Source organism: Manis pentadactyla, chromosome 4 (genome assembly GCF_030020395.1).
Source record: "Manis pentadactyla isolate mManPen7 chromosome 4, mManPen7.hap1, whole genome shotgun sequence".
In the NCBI taxonomy this organism is placed as follows: Eukaryota; Metazoa; Chordata; class Mammalia; order Pholidota; family Manidae; genus Manis; species Manis pentadactyla.
The window spans coordinates 40,797,503-40,818,174 of NC_080022.1; positions in this window are offsets into that span (position 1 = coordinate 40,797,503).

Here is a 20,672-nt window from a genome sequence, read left to right on the forward strand (position 1 = left end):
TCTGGGACAGGAGAATCCTGGCCATGAGACAATCAGCACCATATCTTGGTAGCTGAGTGTATAACACATCCTGGAGGACATTATCTGGGCCATGCAAAGAAAGTATTACCAGCCAACTGGCACTAAACTAGGTCTTCAAAAGGCCCTCTCGTCTTTGCATTAGGCTCTTGGCTTGAGTAATAGGGAAAAAAATGTAAGAAAAGTAAATCCTATCAGCATGAGCTCACTGACAGACCTCATTTTATATAAAGTAAAATAATTTCCTAATCAGAAGCAAACCTTTCATAATATGTTGGTGAATAAGGTACTCTGAAGTCCATGGATAGGGGTAATGGGAGATGCATTATGGCCTGGAAGAGCAAAGCCATGTCCAAAGTAAGTGCATATTCCAGTGAGAACAAAAGTGATGTCTTTCTCATTGTAGAAGTGGTCCAATATAATCAACCTGTCACCAGGTGGCTGACTCATCCCCGCATAGGGAATGGGGAATCAGTGTGTTGGTCCCTACTATTAGCAAGTGGAACTCTCAGCCTTAGTGAGTGGAAATCCATGTTGCTAAGCCCATGAATAACCTCTATTCCTTACACCATAGCCACTTCGTTCATGAATCCATTGGGCAAGGACAAAGGTGGCTGTCTTTTGAAAGAGGCTGACTGACACCCATAGAATGGATCATTTTTGTCCACTAGATTATTAACATCTTCTGATATTGCTCTTGGGGCAGCATTAATATAAGACTCAAATTTATCTTCACATTCTGTACCCATTCAGAAAAACTTATCTACATGTATCTTCCCTGGACTTCTTATCACTAATTTCCCAACTGCACTCCTGATATCTCCTGCAGCCATCCAGCCAAACAATTAGCCACTGCCAATGAATCAGTGAAAAGCTATGCCTCTGAAAATTTATCCTTCCAGGCTATACAACTAGATCCCTGTTCAGTTACACCTACAGAGACTTTGTTTCATCACTGCCATCAGGGCCAAAGATGAGCAGGGCTGTGATACTCCAGCTATGAACTTTCAAATGATGCTGGCATATCATTGCAGAAGTATCTTTAAATAGGTGCAAGTATTTACTTCCTTAGTCAACTGGTGACAAGTCACTCTACTTGATGCCATAGCTATGTGTTGATAGAGAGACACCATGGAGCAGGAGTAAGAGCCACAGGTATTGCAACCATTTCCTCATGCAGCTTCCTTGTGCCTTCAGAATCTGCTCTGATCCAAATTTATATGTCCTAATGCTATTTGTGATTGAATGCAGATCTGCATGCATAACTGCATATCTTAGTGAATCAGACAACCCCAATTCATGATGAGCAGTGTGACTCAAAGGTAACCTGGCGACCATTGTCACATGTTACTTCTCTACTAGTCCAATAGCAAGCCAGAAGGGTGTTTCCAAAAGGAGAATAATTATTGACATAGCTTTGTTTGGAATTCTATAGACTCTTAGTAACCTATAGATGCCTATTAAAGTCTCTATACAACATCCCTATCGACTGCAGACACTTCAAATAGCGTGGATCTGCTGGGCCATATGGTCCAGGTAGCAAAACAACCCATTTGGAAGTCTGGACCTGTTGCAGAGCCTTCTGTTCTTCTGGGCCACATCAGAACTAGAACCTTTACAGGTTGCTCAGTAAGTGGGTCAGAGTAGCACATCAAAATGAGGTGCTCATTGCTTCCAATACCCAAAGAAGCCCAGAAGACACTGTGACTCTTCCTTGGTTGCTGGAATTCCGAGTAGGCTGAAGAAACTAGTCTTTCACCTTAGAAAGAGTATCTGGACACAACACAGACAACTAGATGCCTAGTAATTTTACTGAGGCACCAGGCCCTTGAATTTTGTGGAATTTATTTCCACCCTCTCGTATACATATATGTCTTACCAAATTATCTAGAGTAGTTACTAATTTTTGGTCACCAAGTCCAGTCAGCATGAAATCATGAATATACTGTAGTGTCCATTCATGTGGAGTGGATCAAGGTCCATTTGGACTAGATTATGACAGTGACTTAGAGAAACATTGTTGCCCCAGGATAGCATAATGAAGATGTAGTGCTGGCCCTTCCAGATGAAATAAAACTGCATCTAGTAGACCATACTAATAGGGATAAAGAAGAAAGCACTTGCCAGAGGAATTGCTGACTGGTGATAAAAGGGAAAATGCTGATTTGCTGCAGCAATAAAACACCACCTGGAACAGTATCTGTAAATAAAAGGACTATGTGATTAACTAGTTTGGAATAATCCACTTTCATTTTCTAAGATCTATCCATCCCTTGCCCAGGCCAGATAGGCAAGTTGAAAGGAGGTGTGGTAAGAAATACTACCTCTGCATCCCTCAAGTGGCATTAATCTTCCAATCTCTTTATGTGATATTGTTTTTAGTTTATTGTTTTGGTAGGGAGAAGCAGTTCTAGTGGCTTCCACTCAGCTTTTGCTACCATAATGGTCCTCATCCCATGGGCTAGGGAACCAATGTAGAGATTTTGTCATTTGCTAAGTATGTCTATTCCAATTATACTTCCTGGAACTGGAGAAATAATCATAGGTTAGGTTTGGAACACTCTGGGCCCACTGAGATGGAACTAAATCAAACTACATTAATGACCTGACCTCCATAAGCCCTTATTTTGACTAGCGGACCACTGTGACATTTTAGGTCTCCAGGAATTAGTGTTAGTTCACAGCCAGTGTCTAGTAATCCATTTTTTAAATTTGTTTTTCTCCCTTGGCCTAATGCACTGTCTCACTGGCCAATAGCTGCAAATATTATGGGGAAAGCCAAGGAGGAAGATAATGTAAATTTTGAGTGGAGCCGTAAGGTCCTTCCTCAAAGGCCATCCTTTATCCAAAGGGCTCTGGGCCTGAGAACTAGCTCAAATCTGGGAAGTAGTTGAGGAGCCACAACTCTACGTTCTGGTGCTTCAAGTTAGACCTGTTTATCAGACCTATAGCTTTTCCTCTTATTCAAATCAAGTAAGCTTTTATAGATTAAACCTGTCTCCACTGTGGTAGACAGCAACTAAAGTGTCTGCTTGGCTCTTTCGGCTGTTTGTCTGCTGTTTTGTCCCTGGATACCTTAGGTTGTCACCTGTTCATGCAACAGTTAAAGAGTGAGCCATAGCAGAGGAACTGAATAGACATATTTCCAAAGAAGACATACAAATGACCAACAGTTACAAGATGATCGACATCATTAATCATCAAGGAAATGCAAACCAAAACCACAATGAGATGTCATCTCACATCTATTTTAGATTGGCTGTCATCAAAAAGATAAGAGATGGCAAGGATGTGGAGAAAAGGGAACCCTTATGCACTGTTGGCAGGAATGGAAACTGCTGCAACCACTATGGAAAACAGTATGGAGATTCCTCAAAAAACTAAAAACAGAATTACTATATGATCTAGCAACTCCTTTTTGGGTATATGCCCCAAAGAATTGACATCTGGATCTCAAAGAGACATCTGCACCCCCATGTTCATTGCAGCATTATTTATAATAGCTAAGGACATGGAAACAACCTAAGAGGTTCATTGACAGATGAATAGATAAGGAAAATGTTATACACGAACACACACACACACACAGATATATTATTCAGCCACAAAAAATAAGGAACTCTTGCCATCTGCAATAACACGGATGAACCTGGATGTTATTATGCTATGGGAAATAAGCCAGAAAAAGACAATTACTATGTGGTGTCACTTATATGTGAAATCTAAAATAAAAAAAATCACACTTACAGAAAGAGTAGAACAGCAGTTGCCAGGGATTGGGAGTTGAAGGAAATGGAAAGATATTAACAAAGGGTACAAACTTTCAGTATAAGATGAATAAGCTCTGAGAATCTAAGTACAGCATGGTGACTATAATTAATAGCACTGTATTGTATGCCTGAAATTTTCTAAGAGAGTAGTTCTTAAGTTTTTTCACCACACACATCAAAATAAAAGGTAACCCTGTAAGGTGATGGATGTGTTAATTGAGTGTGGTTAATATTTCACAATATATACATATATTAAATCATCCCATTGTATACTTTAAATACATACAATTTTATTTTTCAATTATACCTCAATAAAGCTGGAAAACAAACAAATAACAAACATTCTCCCAAAGCTGTTGCATTATATTCTATGCCTTAAGGAAACTCTCAAATGCTCTTGAAGATCATGACAGTATCTTCATTAACACCAATTTTGTTTGTTTACTGATACTCAGACCTATAATACTATTATTTGTATTAGTATATTCATAACATACATGTTCATACTGATACCTCATCCCAGTGGCAATGAGCACAGTTAATGCCCAGGTCTTGGTTTCTAAAAACTATTCCCTACTCAAAGGAAGCAACATTCTTTGAAGAAACAGGTAATTCTAGGGTGCAGCAAGGAAAGTATGAGGTGGACCTAGAACATGTTCTTCTGCCCAAAGTAAGGAAGGGCTTATAAGTTGATGGAACTATGCCAAAAGGACACCTGAGCTAGCTTTAAGGGGCTCCCACTGGTCAAACTATGGAACTTTTGAGATCAATATGAGTAATAATAGATGATATCATATTGAGCAGAGCAGAAGCCATGAATCCATACTGATAACTTTTATAAAAATTTCAAAGGGATAAGGACAGAAAATCAACTAATCATGTAAAAAAAAAAAAAGAATTAGGAAATCATCATTTTGCAGCCTCCTCAGTAATAACTGATTTATGCAAGAAGTCTGTGTATACTAAGACATTAGGTCTAAGATTGTTGAGAACAGGATATTCACAGTCTCAAAGAATCACCCATAGATTATGTATAAAAAGGGAAGAAAGTACTTTTACAATAAAAAATATCCAAAAGTGATCAAACCGAGTGATCATATTTATATCACCAAAAATGGGACTAATTGACATTATCTGGATCCTGATATGAGGCATTGGGGACACAATTCCTATGTAATATAACTGTCTTCCCCACCCCAAGTTAACCTGAATTTAATCATGAGAAAACAATAAAATAAGTCCAAATTAAAGGATATTCTGCAATACACCTGGCTTGAATTCTTCAAAAATGTCCAGGTCATGAAAGACCAATAAAAGGCTAGGGGATTGTTCTTTATTAAATGAGAGTAAGGAAACATGTCAACTAAATGCAACAGGTGATACTTGATTGGATCCTGGATGGATGTCTCTCTCTCTCTCTCTCTCTCACACACACACACACACACACACACACACACATACAGAGAGAGAGAGCTATAAAGAATATTATCAGGACAACTGGGAAAATTTGAAAATGAAATACATATTAGACAATAATATTGTATCCATGTTAAATTTCATGAGTGATTATTTTATTGTGATAATGTAGGAGAATGTCCTCATTCTTAAGAGACACATGCTGAAGCATTTAATGCTGTATTTTCCACATCCATAACATATTGTTTAGTTTGCCATTTTGAACTGGAAGCACCAATCATTAGTTGATAATAAAAGGATAAAACAATTGTTAAAATGAGATTGGGGCCTGGAAGTGATATGCAAGATCAATTGCAGGGAAACCATTTAAGAACTAGCTGCAATACAATAGAAGCAATCTGAGCTGAACCTTGATCGATGACCAGTTGTGGGTACAATTGCAATATTTCCAGAATCTCTCACCTGGCCTTAGTGCATCTCCATATCAATAGGTCATTACAAGGGTGGTGGAAGCCAGGGTATATCTAGACCAGAGAGGTTTGGTGGGGTCCCTTTTTATAGCCGGGTAGTGAGAGACACAGGCGAGCAGAAGTGGACAACCACTTGTAAGAAATAAACAGGTTTCTCCCACTTTATTTCTCCCTTTGACTGATTTCAGCTTCAAAGGTAATTTGTCCCAGGCTGGGAATTTATTTCCCCTCTACTCCCCGGAGTTACATCGATATTTTACTTGACAGAGAAGCAGGAAAACAAAAGCACAGGCAGAGGGATCAGCATTAACCAGGCAAGGGGAGTATGTTTCAGGATTAAGTCACAGTCTTCTGTAGCAGAAGCAGGAGTCTCATGTGGAATGATGAAAAATTTAGATGAGAAAAATAGATTGCAACAAGATTGTGAAGGGCTCTAAATACCAGGCTGAGAGTTGGGCTTGGTTCTATAGACAATAGATGCCATCAAATATTTTTAAATAGAGAAAAATGTTTTGGAAACAAAGTAACAAAACTTTGAAAATGTTTTCTATACAAAAGATCAAAACTGAAAATTTTATATTCAGGATTTAGAAAGTTTTAATTTTAAAGGATAAATATCATATCCCTGTCATTTTTCCTAAGTTTAGACTGCTTAAGCCATAAATGACATGGGATGCTTTAACAAAACAAAGTTACAAAGTAAATTCCAGGAAACTAATATTCTTAAGAAGATCTAAATTTGCCAGCTATTTTATGTCCCCTCAAATAGCTTAAAATAATCTGATTATTTTTGTAACTCCTGAATTTTTAAAATTGTGTAATTTTCAGGGTTTCTGAGTTCAGAGGGATAACAATTATTAAGTTTAAGACTTTTATTTTTTAGTTCTTCTTTTCAAAAACACAAAATAGTCAAAATAGTCTTTGTTCCAGACTTGGCAGCACTAATTTTTTAATTAGGTTTTTACCAACATGGTTCTCTTCACTGGTATTATTCTTACACACACACACACACACACACACACACACACACACACACACACACACACACACACACACAAAGGTAGACCAACAAAAATAAAATGAAAGTGGCATTTTAACTTACTAAATTAAGCAAAAAGGAGATTTCAAAACATAACAAAACTTTTCATATGAATCAAATCAAATAGTAGTATTAGCAGTTGAATTGAAAATAAGTTGTACTCAGGAACTGTACAGGCAAGATGGCAGAGTAGGAGGATCCTGAGCTCACTCCCACAGACACACCAAGGCGGAAGCAGCTTTCTCTATGCATGACCTGAAGACTGTAAGAAAAGCTTTTCACAGCCAAAGATCCAAAGAAAAGGCAACATCAAGGCAAATAGGAAGGGCAGGGATGAATCTGGTCAGGAACCAAATTCGGGTGAGGTGACCCACGGTGGGAGGGATATCACAGGTGTAGACATCTTCCCTGAGGAGCTAGGGGTTCAAGCCCAACATTGGACACCCCTGACCCTGGGGATCCACACTGAGAAGATGAGCCCCTGTCTTTGAAAATCAGCTGGGCTTAACTCTGGAAAAGCTGGATCCTATAGGAAATTGAGTCTCTGCTCTTAAAAGGCCCATGCACAATCTCACTTGCTGAGACCCAGCACACACTGTAGCAGCTTGAAAAGCACCTGGGCCATAAGTGAAAGAGATTTACTGACTAGTTTTAGGGTATGTGCCCTAGGGGCAGTGATCTGTAGGAATTTTCTCCAGGAACAAAAGTGCTGGCAGGCACCATTTTTCTTACCCTCCTTCAACCTAGCTGGACCGATGCTGGTGGACACCAGTTCTGACACCATCTATCTTGCTATCACTGTTCCCCATGCCCTAGTGTTCTACGGATTTGCCCTGCCCAACCCACCTGCCCTACCAGGCACCCCTCCAAAGTGGTGCCAAACATGGCAGGCAGCCTCATTTGGGACCAGCACTCCCCAAGGTGTCTACTACCCTACTGCACCTGGCAGGCAGCCTCAGCCAGAACCTGCATCTCCAAAGCAACTCCTGCCCCAGGGAGGAGAGGGGACAAGCCCCCCCACCAACACACACACAGCATGCCTGTAACAGTCATAGTCTGGCCTTACAGCCAGCCCCTACAGTAATTCTAGCTGGGCATTTCAGCCAACTGGGCCAGGGGCCAGCTCTGCCCACCCATGTGCCCACAGCAGTCATGGCCCAGTCACTGCATCAGGGTGCAGGCAGCCCACACAGAGTATGCACCTGGATTGCGTGGTTATGGAAAACAAAGGGATTACATATCTGAGCCCTGTAGATGCCTTCCACAAAGGCCACTATTTTCAAGACAAGGAGACATAGCTGTCCTATGTAATGCACAGAAACAAGCTGAAAGAGTAAGGCAAAATGAGGAAACAGACGAATATGTTCCAAATGAAAGAAAAAGATGAAATCTCATTAAAAAAGAAAAACAAGTCTACAGCAACTACAAATACAAAGCACAGAGGCTTATACCTGTGCGCTCGGCCCACTGTTTCAGGCAGTGGAGACAGGCAAAGCAGCCAGGAATCAGAAAACAGCTCTTTCCTCCCCCAAGGCACCAATACCATTCCCCTGCGACCCCCAACTTGCTTCAGGCGCTGAGCAGCTCCAGAGAGGAGAGCTCTGGACACTAGAGTGTGCCATATACAAATATGAAATGCCAAAGGAACCTGGTACAGAGTAAAATTAATATAACCCCTGAGAAAGATGACATGGACCTCATGACTCTTCCTGAAAGGGAGTTCAAAATAAAAATCATTAACATGCTAATGGAGGTACAGAAAGAAATTCAAGAACTCAGGAATGAATTCTGGCCAGAGATCCAATAGTTGAAGAGCACAATGGAGGGTATTAAAAGCAGATTGGATATGGTGGAGGAGACGATAAATGAAATAGAAATGAGAGAAGAGGAATACAAAGAAGCTGAGGCACAGAAAGAAAAAAGGATCTGTAAGAATGAAAGAATATTGAGACAAATGTGTGACCAATCCAAATGGAAAAATATCCACATTATAGGGGTACCAGAAGAAGAAGAGAGAGAGAGAAAGGGATAGAAAGTGTCTTTGAGGCAGTAATTGCTGAAAACTTCCCCAATCTGGGGAAGGAGATAGTCTCTCAGGCCATGGAGATCCACAGATCTCCCAACACAAGGGACCCAAGGAAGACAACACCAAGACACAATAATTAAAATGGTAAAGATCAAGGATAAGAATGGACTATTAAAAGCAGCCAGAGAGAGAAATAAGTTCACATACAAAGGAAAGCGCATCAGGCTATCATCAGACTTCTCAGCAGAAACCTTACAGGCCAGAAGGGAGTGGCATGATGTATTTAATGTAATGAATCAGAAGGGCCTGGAACCAAGATTACTTAATCCAGCAAGACTATCATTGAAATTTGAAGGAGGGATTAAACAATTCCCAGATAAGCAAAAGCTGAGAGAATTTGCCTCCCACAACCCATCTCTACAGTCTATTTTGGAGGGACTACTATAGATGGAAGTATTCCTAAGGTTTAATAGTTGTCACCAGAGATAATAAAACCACAGTAAAGAAAGTAGAACAGCTAATTACAAAGCAAATGCAAAATTAAATTAACTATCCCCAAAGTCAATCAAGGGGTAGACAAAGAATACAGAATATGATACCTAATATATAAAGAATGGAGGAGGAAGAAAAAGGAGGAAAAAAAAGAATGTTTAGATAGTGTTTGTAATAGCATATTAACTGAGTTAGGTTAGACTCTTAGATAGTAAGGAAGTTACCACTGAACCTTTGCTAACCATGAATCTAAAGCCTGCAATGGCAATAAGTACATACCTATCAATAATCACCCTAAATGTAAATGGTCTGAATGCACCAATCAAAAGACATAGAGTCACTGAATGGATAAAGAAAAAAGACCCATCTATATGCTGCCTACAAGAGACTCACTTTAAACCCAAAGACATACACAGACTAAAAATGAAGGGATGAAAAAAGATATTTCATGCAACTAATAGGGAGAAAAAAGCAAGAGTTGCAGTACTTGTATCAGACAAATAGACTTCAAAACAAACAAATTCACAAGAGACAAAGAAGGACATTATATAATGATAAAAGGGTAAATCCAACAAGAAGATAAAACCATTATAAATATCTATGCACCAAACTCAGGAGCACCTACATATGTGAAACAAATACTACCAGAATTAAAAGAGGAAATAGAATGCTATGCATTCATTCTAGGAGACTTCAACACTCTGAAAACTTCAACTAACTCTGAAGGACAGATCAACCAGACAGAAAATAAGGACACAGAGGCATTGAACAACACATTAGAATAGATGGACCTAACAGACATCTACAGAACTATATACCCAAAAGCAGCAGAATATACATTCTTAGCAAGTGCATATGGAACATTTTTAAGAATAGATCATACACTAGGCCACAAAAAGAGCCTTGGTAAATTTAAAAAGATTTAAATTGTACCAATCACTTTCTCAGACCACAAAGGTAGGAAACTAGAAATAAATTAAACAAAGAAAATGAAAAACCCCACAAACACATGGAGGCTTCACAACATGCTCCTAAATAACCAATGCATCAATGACGAAATAAAAACAGAGATCAAGCAATCTATGGAGACAAATGACAACAACAATGCAACACTGCAAAATCTGTGGGATGCAGTGAAAGCCGTGCTGAGAGGAAAGTATATTGCAATATAGGCCCTACCTCAGGAAAGAAGAACAATCCCATATGAGCGGTCTAAACTCACAATTAATGAAACTAGAATAAAGAAGAACAAATGAGGCCCAAAGTCAGTAGAAGGAGAGACATAATAAAGATTAGAGCAGAAATAAATAAAATTGAGAAGAATAAAACAATAGAAAAATATCAATGAAAGCAAGAGCTGGTTCTTCGAGAAAATAAACAAAATAGATAAACCCCTAGCCAGACTTATCAAGAAAAAAAAAAGAGTCTACTCACATAAACAGAATCAGAAATGAGAAAGGAAAAATCACTATGGACAACACAGAAATACAAATAATTATTAGAGAATACTATGAAAAATTAAATGCTAACAAACAGAATAACCTAGAAGGAATGGACAACTTTCTAGAAAAATACAACCTTCCAAGGCTGACCCAGAAAGAAACAGAAAATCTGAACAGACCAATTACCAGCAACGAAATTGAACTGGTAATCAAAAACCTATCTAAGAATAAAACTCTTGGACCAGATGGCTTCACCACTGAATTTTATCAAACATTTAGTGAAAACCTAATACCCATCCTCCTTAAAGTTTTCCAAAGAGTAGAACAAGACGGAATACTTCAAAACTCACTCTATGAGGCCAGCATCACTCTAATACCAAAACCAGGCAAAGACACCACAAAAATAGAAAATTACAGACCAATATCCCTGATGAACATAGATGCAAAAATGCTCAACAAAATATTAGCAAACAGAATTAAAAAATATATCAAAAAGATCATCTATCATGATCAAGTGCAATTTATCCAAGAGATGCAATGATGGTACACTATTTGAAAATCAATCAACATCATCCACCACATCAATAAAAAGGACAAAAAGCACATGATCATGCATCTCCATAGATACTGAAAAAGCATTTGACAAAATTCAACATCCATTCATGATAAAAACTCTCAACAAAATGGGTATAGAGGGCAAGTACCTCAACATAATAAAGGCCATATATGACAAACCCACAGCCAACATTATACTTAACAGTGACAAGCTGAAACCTTTTCCTTTAAGATCAGGAACAAGACAAGGATGCCCACTTCTATTCAACATAGTACTGGAGGTCCTAGCCACGTCAATCAGACAACACAAAGAAATAAAAGGCCTCCAGATAGGCAAGGAAGAAGTTAAACTGTCCCTGTTTGCAGATGACAAGATATTGTACATAAAAACCCTAAAGGGGTACGGGTGGGGACTTGATAATATGGAAAAATATAGTAACCACATTGTTTCTTCATGTGAAACATTCAAAGGAGTGTATATCAATCATACCTAAATAAAAAATAAAAAATTTAAAAAATTTAAAAAGTAAAAACCCTAAAGAATCAACTCCAAAACTACTAGATCAAAAATCTGAATTAAGGATAGCTGCAGGATACAAAATTAATATGCAGAAATATGTGGCATTCCTCTGTACTAACAATGAACTAACAGAGAGAGAAATCAGGAAAACAATTCCTTTCACAGTTGTATCAAAAAGAATAAAATACCTAGGAATAAACCTAACCAAGGAAGTGAAAGATCTGTACTCCGAAAACTACAAGACACTTATGAGAGAAATTAAAGAAGATACCAATAAATGGAAACACATGCCATGTTCATGGATAGGAAGAATTAATATTGTCAAAATGACCATCCTGCCTAAAGCAATCTACAGGTTCAATGCAATTCCTATCAAAATACCAACAGCTTTCTTCAATAAACTAGCGAAAATCATTCTAAAATTCATATGGAACCACAAAAGACCCCAAATAGCCAAAGAAATCCTGAGAAAGAAGAACAAAGCAAGGGGATTATGCTCCCTAACTTCAAGCTCTACTACAAAGCCACAGTAATCTAGACAATTTGGTACTGGCACAAGAACAGACCCATAGACCAATGGAACAGACTACAGAGACCTGATATAAATCCAACCATGTATGGTGAATTAATATATGACAATGGAGCCATGGACATACAATGGGGAAATGACAGCCTCTTCAACAGGTGGGGTTGGCAAAAATGGACAGCTACATGTAAGAGAATGAAACTGGATTATTGTTTAACCCCATACATAAAAGTAAACTCAAAATGGATCAAAGACCTGAATGTAAGTAATGAAACCATAAAACTCTTAGAACACAACATAGGCAAAAATCTCCTGAATATAAGCATGAGCAACTTCTTTCTGAATGCATCTCCTCGAGCAAGGGAAACAAAAGCAAAAATGAATTCATGGGACTAGATCAAAGTAAAATTTTCTGTACGGCAAAGAACACCATGAACAGAACAAAAAGGCATTCTACCGTATGGGTGAATATATTTGTAAATTACATATCTGACAAGGGGTTAACACCCAAAATTTATAAAGAACTCACACGCCTCAACACCCAAGAAGCAAATGACCCAATTAAAAAATGGGCAGAGGATATGAAGAGACAGTTTTCCAAAGAAGAATTTCAGATGGCCAGCAGACACATGAAAAGATGTTCCACATCAGCAATCATCAGGGAAATGCAAATTCAAACCGCAATGAGATATCACCTCACACCAGTTAGGATGGTCAGCATTGAAAAGACTAAGAACAACAAATGCTGGCAAGGATGCAGAGAAAGGGGAACCCTCCTACACTGCTGGTGGGAATGTAAGCTAGTTCAACCATTGTGGAAAGCAATATGGAGGTTCCTCAAAAAACTAAAAATAGAAATACCATTTGATCCAGGCATCCCACTCCTTGGAATTTACCCATAGAATACAACTTCTCAGATTCAAAAAGACATAAGCACCCCTATGTTTATTGCAGCATTTTTTACAATAACCAAGATATGGAAGCAACCTAAATGTCCATCAATAGATGAATGGTTAAAGAAGATGTGGTACATATTCACAATGGAATACTATTCAGCCATGAGAAAGAAACAAATCCTACCATTTGCAACAACATGGATGGAGCTGGAGGACATTAGGCTCAGTGAAATAAGCCAGGCAGAGAAAGACAAATCCCAAATGATTACCCTCATTTGTGGAGTATAACAATGAAGCATAACTGAAGGAACAAAATAGCAGCAGACTCAGAGACTCCAAGAATGAACTAGTGGTTACCAAAGGGGAGGGGTGTGGAAGGATGGGTGGGGAGGGAGGGAGAAGAGGATTGAAGGGTATTATGTTTAGTACACATGGTGTGGGGCATCACGGGGAAAACAGTGTAGCACAGAGAAGGCAAATAGTGAAACTGTGACATCTTACTACACTGATGGACAGTGACTGCATTGGGGTATGAGTGGGGACTTGATAATATGGGTAAATGTAGTAACCACATTGTTTTTTCATGTGAAACCTTCATAAGAATGTATATCAATAATACCTTAATAAAAAAAGTTTTTTTAAGTCCCAAAAAGAGAAAACAACAAATGAAATGGAGATAAGCAATGTACCTGATAAGGAGTTCAAAGTAACCACCATAAAGATACTCATTGAACTTGGGAGAAGAGTGGTTGCTCTATATCTAATTATTAGGGAAACACAAATCGAAACTACAATGAAATTTCACCTCACACCAGTTCAATTGGCTATTAGCAGAAAGAAAAGAAATAACAAGTGTTGGTGAGCTTGTGGAGAAATGGGAACCCTTGTTCATTGTTGGTGGGAATGTAAATTGGTACAGCTACTGTGGAAAACATTGTGGAGATTCATCAAAAATCAAGGACAGAACTACCATATGATCCTGCTATTCCATTTGTGGGTATTTATCTGAAGAATACAAAAACACTGATTTGAAAAGATACATGCATCCCTATGTCTGTTGCAGCATTATTTACAATAGCCAATGAAAATAACCTAAATGTCCATCAAAGATGAATGGCTAAAGAAGATGTGGTATATATCCAATGAAATACTACTTAGCCATAAAAAAAGGATGAAACCTTGCCATTTGCAGTATCATGAATGAACCTTGAAAGTATTATGCTAAATGAAATAAGCCAGTTGGAGAAAGATAAATACCATATGATTTCACTCACATGTAAAACGTAAAAAAAAAAAAACAGAACAAAAACAACCCCATAATACAAAATACATATTGGTAATTACCAGAGAGTAAGGAGGGGAGGATGGTAGGTGAAATGAGTGAAGGGGGGGCCACTTGTACAATGATGGAGGTAACTTGACCTTCAGTGATGATTGCTTTGCAGTGCACACAGTTGTTGCATTAGAATTTTGTACACCTGTAAGTTATATAATGTTATATACCAATTTTACCTCAATTAAAAAATCCCAACATGCAATCAAACTATTTTTTTAATCAATGAGATTGTTGACCTTCCTCGGGGATTGGAAGAAAACAAATGATTTACATGAGAGCACTCTTTGATTTGTCCAAAAAGGATTTAGGCATTTAAAAATTCCATATGCTTTTATAACCTTTTGATTTATTTGGCCTTTTGTTTCTTGGCATAGTTGAAACTTCCATAGCTGGTCTTCGTAAAAGATGTGTGTCTACATTAATAGGAGAAAGGAACATGTGTTAAGGAATTGCCATGTAAATGTACTATTTTGAATAATTTTTTAAAAGACTAATAATTCTTCAACAACTTTTGTAAGAAATTTTGCAATTTTTCAGAAAAGTAAAATAGGGTCTTGGATGGAAAACTTAAATTATGTAATATAACAAACAGTGTCAAGTTTTCAGAACTTTAGGCAAAAACCTACTGCTGGGACTCAGGGAGAAAGAGGACAATAGTGATGACCTCACACGCAGGGAGAAATCAGCTACTATTGAATCTCCTAAGATCCTTACTGACCCAGAAAGCAGATCACTGTCAGTCACAAAACCTGAGGGAGAGGTGCCTTTCCTTCTGGCATTCCCGTTGCCTCAACTGAGAATTTCAGGACTGTCATTGCTGTGTTTTTGGGTAGGTGAGAAGGCCAGAAGTTTGGCAGGGGGTTTGGAGATGGAAGGGACTTGGATTATACAGTTCTAGTTTCTTCTGGTAGGATGCTGCAGTGAGGACTTACCTGGAAAGAGAGACAAATTCTCCCTTCTCAAATGAGGAAGAATGCAGTGAACGTGTTTCTATGTGACTGCCAAGTCCTCTGCCTTCTTTGAAATCAGCCCCCCCCCCCAGCTTCACTCTTTGCTGTAGGGATTAGGCGGCCATGACAGTACTAGGTGACCCCTCCTCGGTATACTTTTGGTTTTTTTGGTATCATTAATCTACAATTACATGAGGAACATTATGTTCACTAGACTCCCCCCATCACCAAGTTCCTCCCACATACCCATTGCAGTCACTGTCCATCAGTGCATACTTTTGACTACAGTAGGATGTATCAGAGTTCATGCTGGTCCAAGCTGAGTCAACCTCTTTTTCTCTCAGAAATTTCAAATTGGTATTCAAAGGTGGCAGGATGCAACTGAAGAACCAGAAGTTGTCTGAGTGTACTGTACTCCAGAATAGGAGGTTTGTTGACCTTTTTAAGAATGTCTGTGTGAGGGTAAGAGCAGGTGAGGGCTATTGAAGGCAGACATTCTGGATTTGAATTATACCTCTGCTACTTACTTACTTAACATGCAACATTGGAGGGGTGGAAGATGGCGGCGTGAGTAGAGCAGCGGAAATCTCCTCCCAAAACCACATATATCTATGAAAATACAACAAAGACAACCCTTCCTAGAATAAAGACCAGAGGACACAGGACAATATCCAGACCACATCCGCACCTGAGAGAACCCAGCGCCTCGCGAAGGGGGTAAGATACAAACCCCGGCCCCGCGGGACCCGAGCGCCCCTCCCCCCAGCTCCCGGCGGGGAGAAGAGCAGGCAGAGCGGGAGGGAGACGGAGCCCAGGACTGCCGAACACCCAGCCCCAGCCATCCGGGCCAGAGTGCAGGGCCCTCGATACTAGGAAAACAGGGCAGCAAGAACAGTGAGCGGGCACTGGAGGCTGGGCGACAGAGGGCATAAGAAAAGCGCGAGACCATTTTTTTTTTTGCTTTTTTGCTGTTTTGTTTTGGCGAGCGCTTTTTGGAAGTCTTAAAGGGATAGGGACCCCAATACTAGGGAAACAGGGCAGAAAGACGGTGAGCAGAGGCCTGAGGCTGGCACCGGAGAATAAAGAAAAACGAAGAACCACCTTTTTTTTTTTTTTTTGGTGGTCGTTTTGTTTTGGCGGGTGCTTTTTGGAAGTCTTAAAGGGGCAGGGTGGGTCACTTAATCCAGAGGTAGGGAATCCGGGATCTCTGGGCACCCTAACCCCTGGGCTGCAGGGAGCAGGGAGGCCCCTTACGTAGATAAATAGCCTCCCAGCCGCTCCCCCTCCAACGTGAATCCACCATTTTGGAGTAGCTGCCCGAGCCAGGCCACGCCCACAGCAACAGTGGAGATTAACTCCATAGCAGCCAGGCAGGAAGCAGAAACCCTGTCTGCACGCAGCTGCCCAGCACAAGCCACTAGAGGTCGCTGTTCTCCCAGGAGAGGAGGGCCACAAACCAAGAAAGGAAGTACTTCCAGCCATCACTCGTCCCAGTTCTGCAGACTATTCCTAACACCATGAAAAGGCAAGGCTACAGGCAGACAAAGATCACAGAGACAACACCAGAGAAGGAGACAGACCTAACCAGTCTTCCTGAAAAAGAATTCAAAATAAGAATCATAAACATGCTGACAGAGATGCAGAGAAATACGCAAGAGAAATGGGATGAAGTCCGGAAGGAGATCACAGATGCCAGAAAGGAGATCGCAGAAATGAAACAAACTCTGGAAGGGTTTATAAGCAGAATGGATAGAATGCAAGAGGCCATTGATGGAATTGAAATCAGAGAACAGGAACGCATAGAAGCTGACATAGAGAGAGACAAAAGGATCTCCAGGAATGAAACAATATTAAGAGAACTGTGTGACCAATCCAAAAGGAACAATATCCGTATTATAGGGGTCCCAGAAGAAGAAGAGAGAGGAAAAGAGATGGAAAGTATCTTAGAAGAAATAATTGCTGAAAACTTCCCCACACTGGGGGAGGAAGTAATCTAACAGACCACGGAAATACACAGAAACCCCAACAGAAAGGATCCAAGAAGGGCAACACCAAGACACATAATAATTAAAATGGCAAAGATCAAGGACAAGGAAAGAGTGTTAAAGGCAGCTAGAGAGAAAAAGGTCACCTATAAAGGGAAACCCATCAGGCTAACGTCAGATTTCTCAACAGAAACCCTACAGGCCAGAAGAGAATGGCATGATATATTTAATACAATGAAACAGAAGGGCCTTGAACCAAGGATACTGTATCCAGCACGACTATCATTCAAATATGATGGTGGGATTAAACAATTCTGAGACAAACAAAAGCTGAGGGAATTTGCTTTCCACAAACCACCTCTACAGAACATCTTACAGGGACTGCTCTAGATGGGAGCACTCCTAGAAAGAGCACAGCACAAAACACCCAACATATGAAGAATCGAGGAGGAGGAACAAGAAGGGAGAGAAGAAAAGAATCTCCAGAGAGTGTATATAACAGCTCAATAAGCGAGCTAAGTTAGGCAGTAAGATACTAAAGAGGCTAACCTTGAACCTTTGGTAACCACAAATTTAAAGCCTGCAATGGCAATAAGTACATATCTTTCAATAGTCACCCTAAATGTTAATGGGTTGAATGCACCAATCAAAAGACACAGAGTAACAGAATGGATAAAAAAGCAAGACCCATCTATATGCTGCTTACAAGAAACTCACCTCAAACCCAAAGACATGTACAGATGAAAAGTCAAGGGATGGAAAAACATATTTCAAGCAAACAACAGTGAGAAGAAAGCAGGGGTTGCAGTACTAATATCAGACAAAATAGACTTCAAAACAAAGAAAGTAACAAGAGATAAAGAAGGACACTACATAATGGTAAAGGGCTCAGTCAAACAAGAGGATATAACCATTCTAAATATATATGCACCCAACACAGGAGCACCAGCATATGTGAAACAAATACTAACAGAACTAAAGGGGGATATAGACTGCAATGCATTCATTCTAGGAGACTTCAACACACCACTCACCCCAAAGGATAGATCCACTGGGCAGAAAATAAGTAAGGACACGGAAGCACTGAACAACACAGTAGAGCAGATGGACCTAATAGACATCTATAGAACTCTACATCCAAAAGCAGCGGGATATACATTCTTCTCAAGTGCACATGGAACATTCTCCAGAATAGACCACATACTAGGCCACAAAAAGAGCCTCAGAAAATTCCAAAAGATTGAAATCCTACCAACCAACTTTTCAGACCACAAAGGCATAAAACTAGAAATAAACTGTACAAAGAAAGCAAAGAGGCTCACAAACACATGGAGGCTTAACAACACGCTCCTAAATAATCAATGGATCAATGACCAAATCAAAATGGAGATCCAGCAATATATGGAAACAAATGACAACAACAACACTAAGCCCCAACTTCTGTGGGACACAGCAAAAGCAGTCTTAAGAGGAAAGTATATAGCAATCCAAGCATATTTAAAAAAGGAAGAGCAATCCCAAATGAATGGTCTAATGTCACAATTATCGAAATTGGAAAAAGAAGAACAGATGAGGCCTAAGGTCAGCAGAAGGAGGGACATAATAAAGATCAGAGAAGAAATAAATAAAATTGAGAAGAATAAAACAATAGCAAAAATCAATGAAACCAAGAGCTGGTTCTTTGAGAAAATAAACAAAATAGATAAGCCTCTAGCCAGACTTATTAAGAAGAAAAGAGAGTCAACACAAATCAACAGTATCAGAAACGAGAAAGGAAAAATCACGACGGACCCCACGGAAATGCAAAGAATTATTGGAGAATACTATGAAAACCTATATGCTAACAAGCTGGGAAACCTAGGAGAAATGGAAAACTTCCTAGAAAAATATAACCTTCCAAGATTGACCCAGGAAGAAACAGAAAATCTAAACAGACCAATTACCAGCAACGAAATTGAAGCGGTAATCCAAAAACTACCAAAGAACAAAACCCCCGGGCCAGATGGATTTACCTCGGAATTTTATCAGACATACAGGGAAGACATAATACCCATTCTCCTTAAAGTTTTCCAAAAAATAGAGGAGGAGGGGATACTCCCAAACTCATTCTATGAAGCTAACATCACCCTAATACCCAAACCAGGCAAAGACCCCACCAAAAAAGAAAACTACAGACCAATATCCCTGATGAACGTAGATGCAAAAATACTCAACAATATATTAGCAAACCGAATTCAAAAATACATCAAAAGGATCATACACCATGACCAAGTGGGATTCATCCCAGGGATGCAAGGATGGTACAACATTTGAAAGTCCATCACCATCATCCACCACATCAACAAAAAGAAAGACAAAAACCACATGATCATCTCCATAGATGCTGAAAAAGCATTTGACAAAGTTCAACATCCATTCATGTTAAAAACTCTCAGCAAAATGGGAATAGAGGGCAAGTACCTCAACATAATAAAGGCCATCTATGATAAACCCACAGCCAACATTGTATTGAACAGCGAGAAGCTGAAAGCATTTCCTCTGAGATCGGGAACTAGACAGGGATGCCCACTCTCTCCACTGTTATTTAACAGTACTGGAGGTCCTAGCCACGGCAATTAGACAAAATAAAGAAATACAAGGAATCCAGATTGGTAAAGAAGAAGTTAAACTGTCACTATTTGCAGATGACATGATACTGTACATAAAAAACCCTAAAGACTCCACCCCAAAACTACTAGAACTGATATTGGAATACAGCAAAGTTGCAGGATACAAGATCAACACACAGAAATCTGTGGCTTTCCTATATACTAACAATGAACCAACAGAAAGAGAAATCAGGAAAACAACTCCATTCACAATTGCATCAAAAAAAAGAAAATACCTAGGAATAAACCTAACCAAAGAAGTGAAAGACTTATACTCTGAAAACTACAAGTCACTCTTAAGAGAAATTAAAGGGGACACTAACAGATGGAAACTCATCCCATGCTCGTGGCTAGGAAGAATTAATATCGTCAAAATGGCCATCCTGCCCAAAGCAATATACAGATTTGATGCAATCCCTATGAAACTACCAGCAACATTCTTCAATGAACTGGAACAAATAATTCAAAAATTCATATGGAAACACCAAAGACCCCGAATAGCCAAAGCAATCCTGAGAAAGAAGAATAAAGTAGGGGGGATCTCACTCCCCAACTTCAAGCTCTACTATAAAGCCATAGTAAT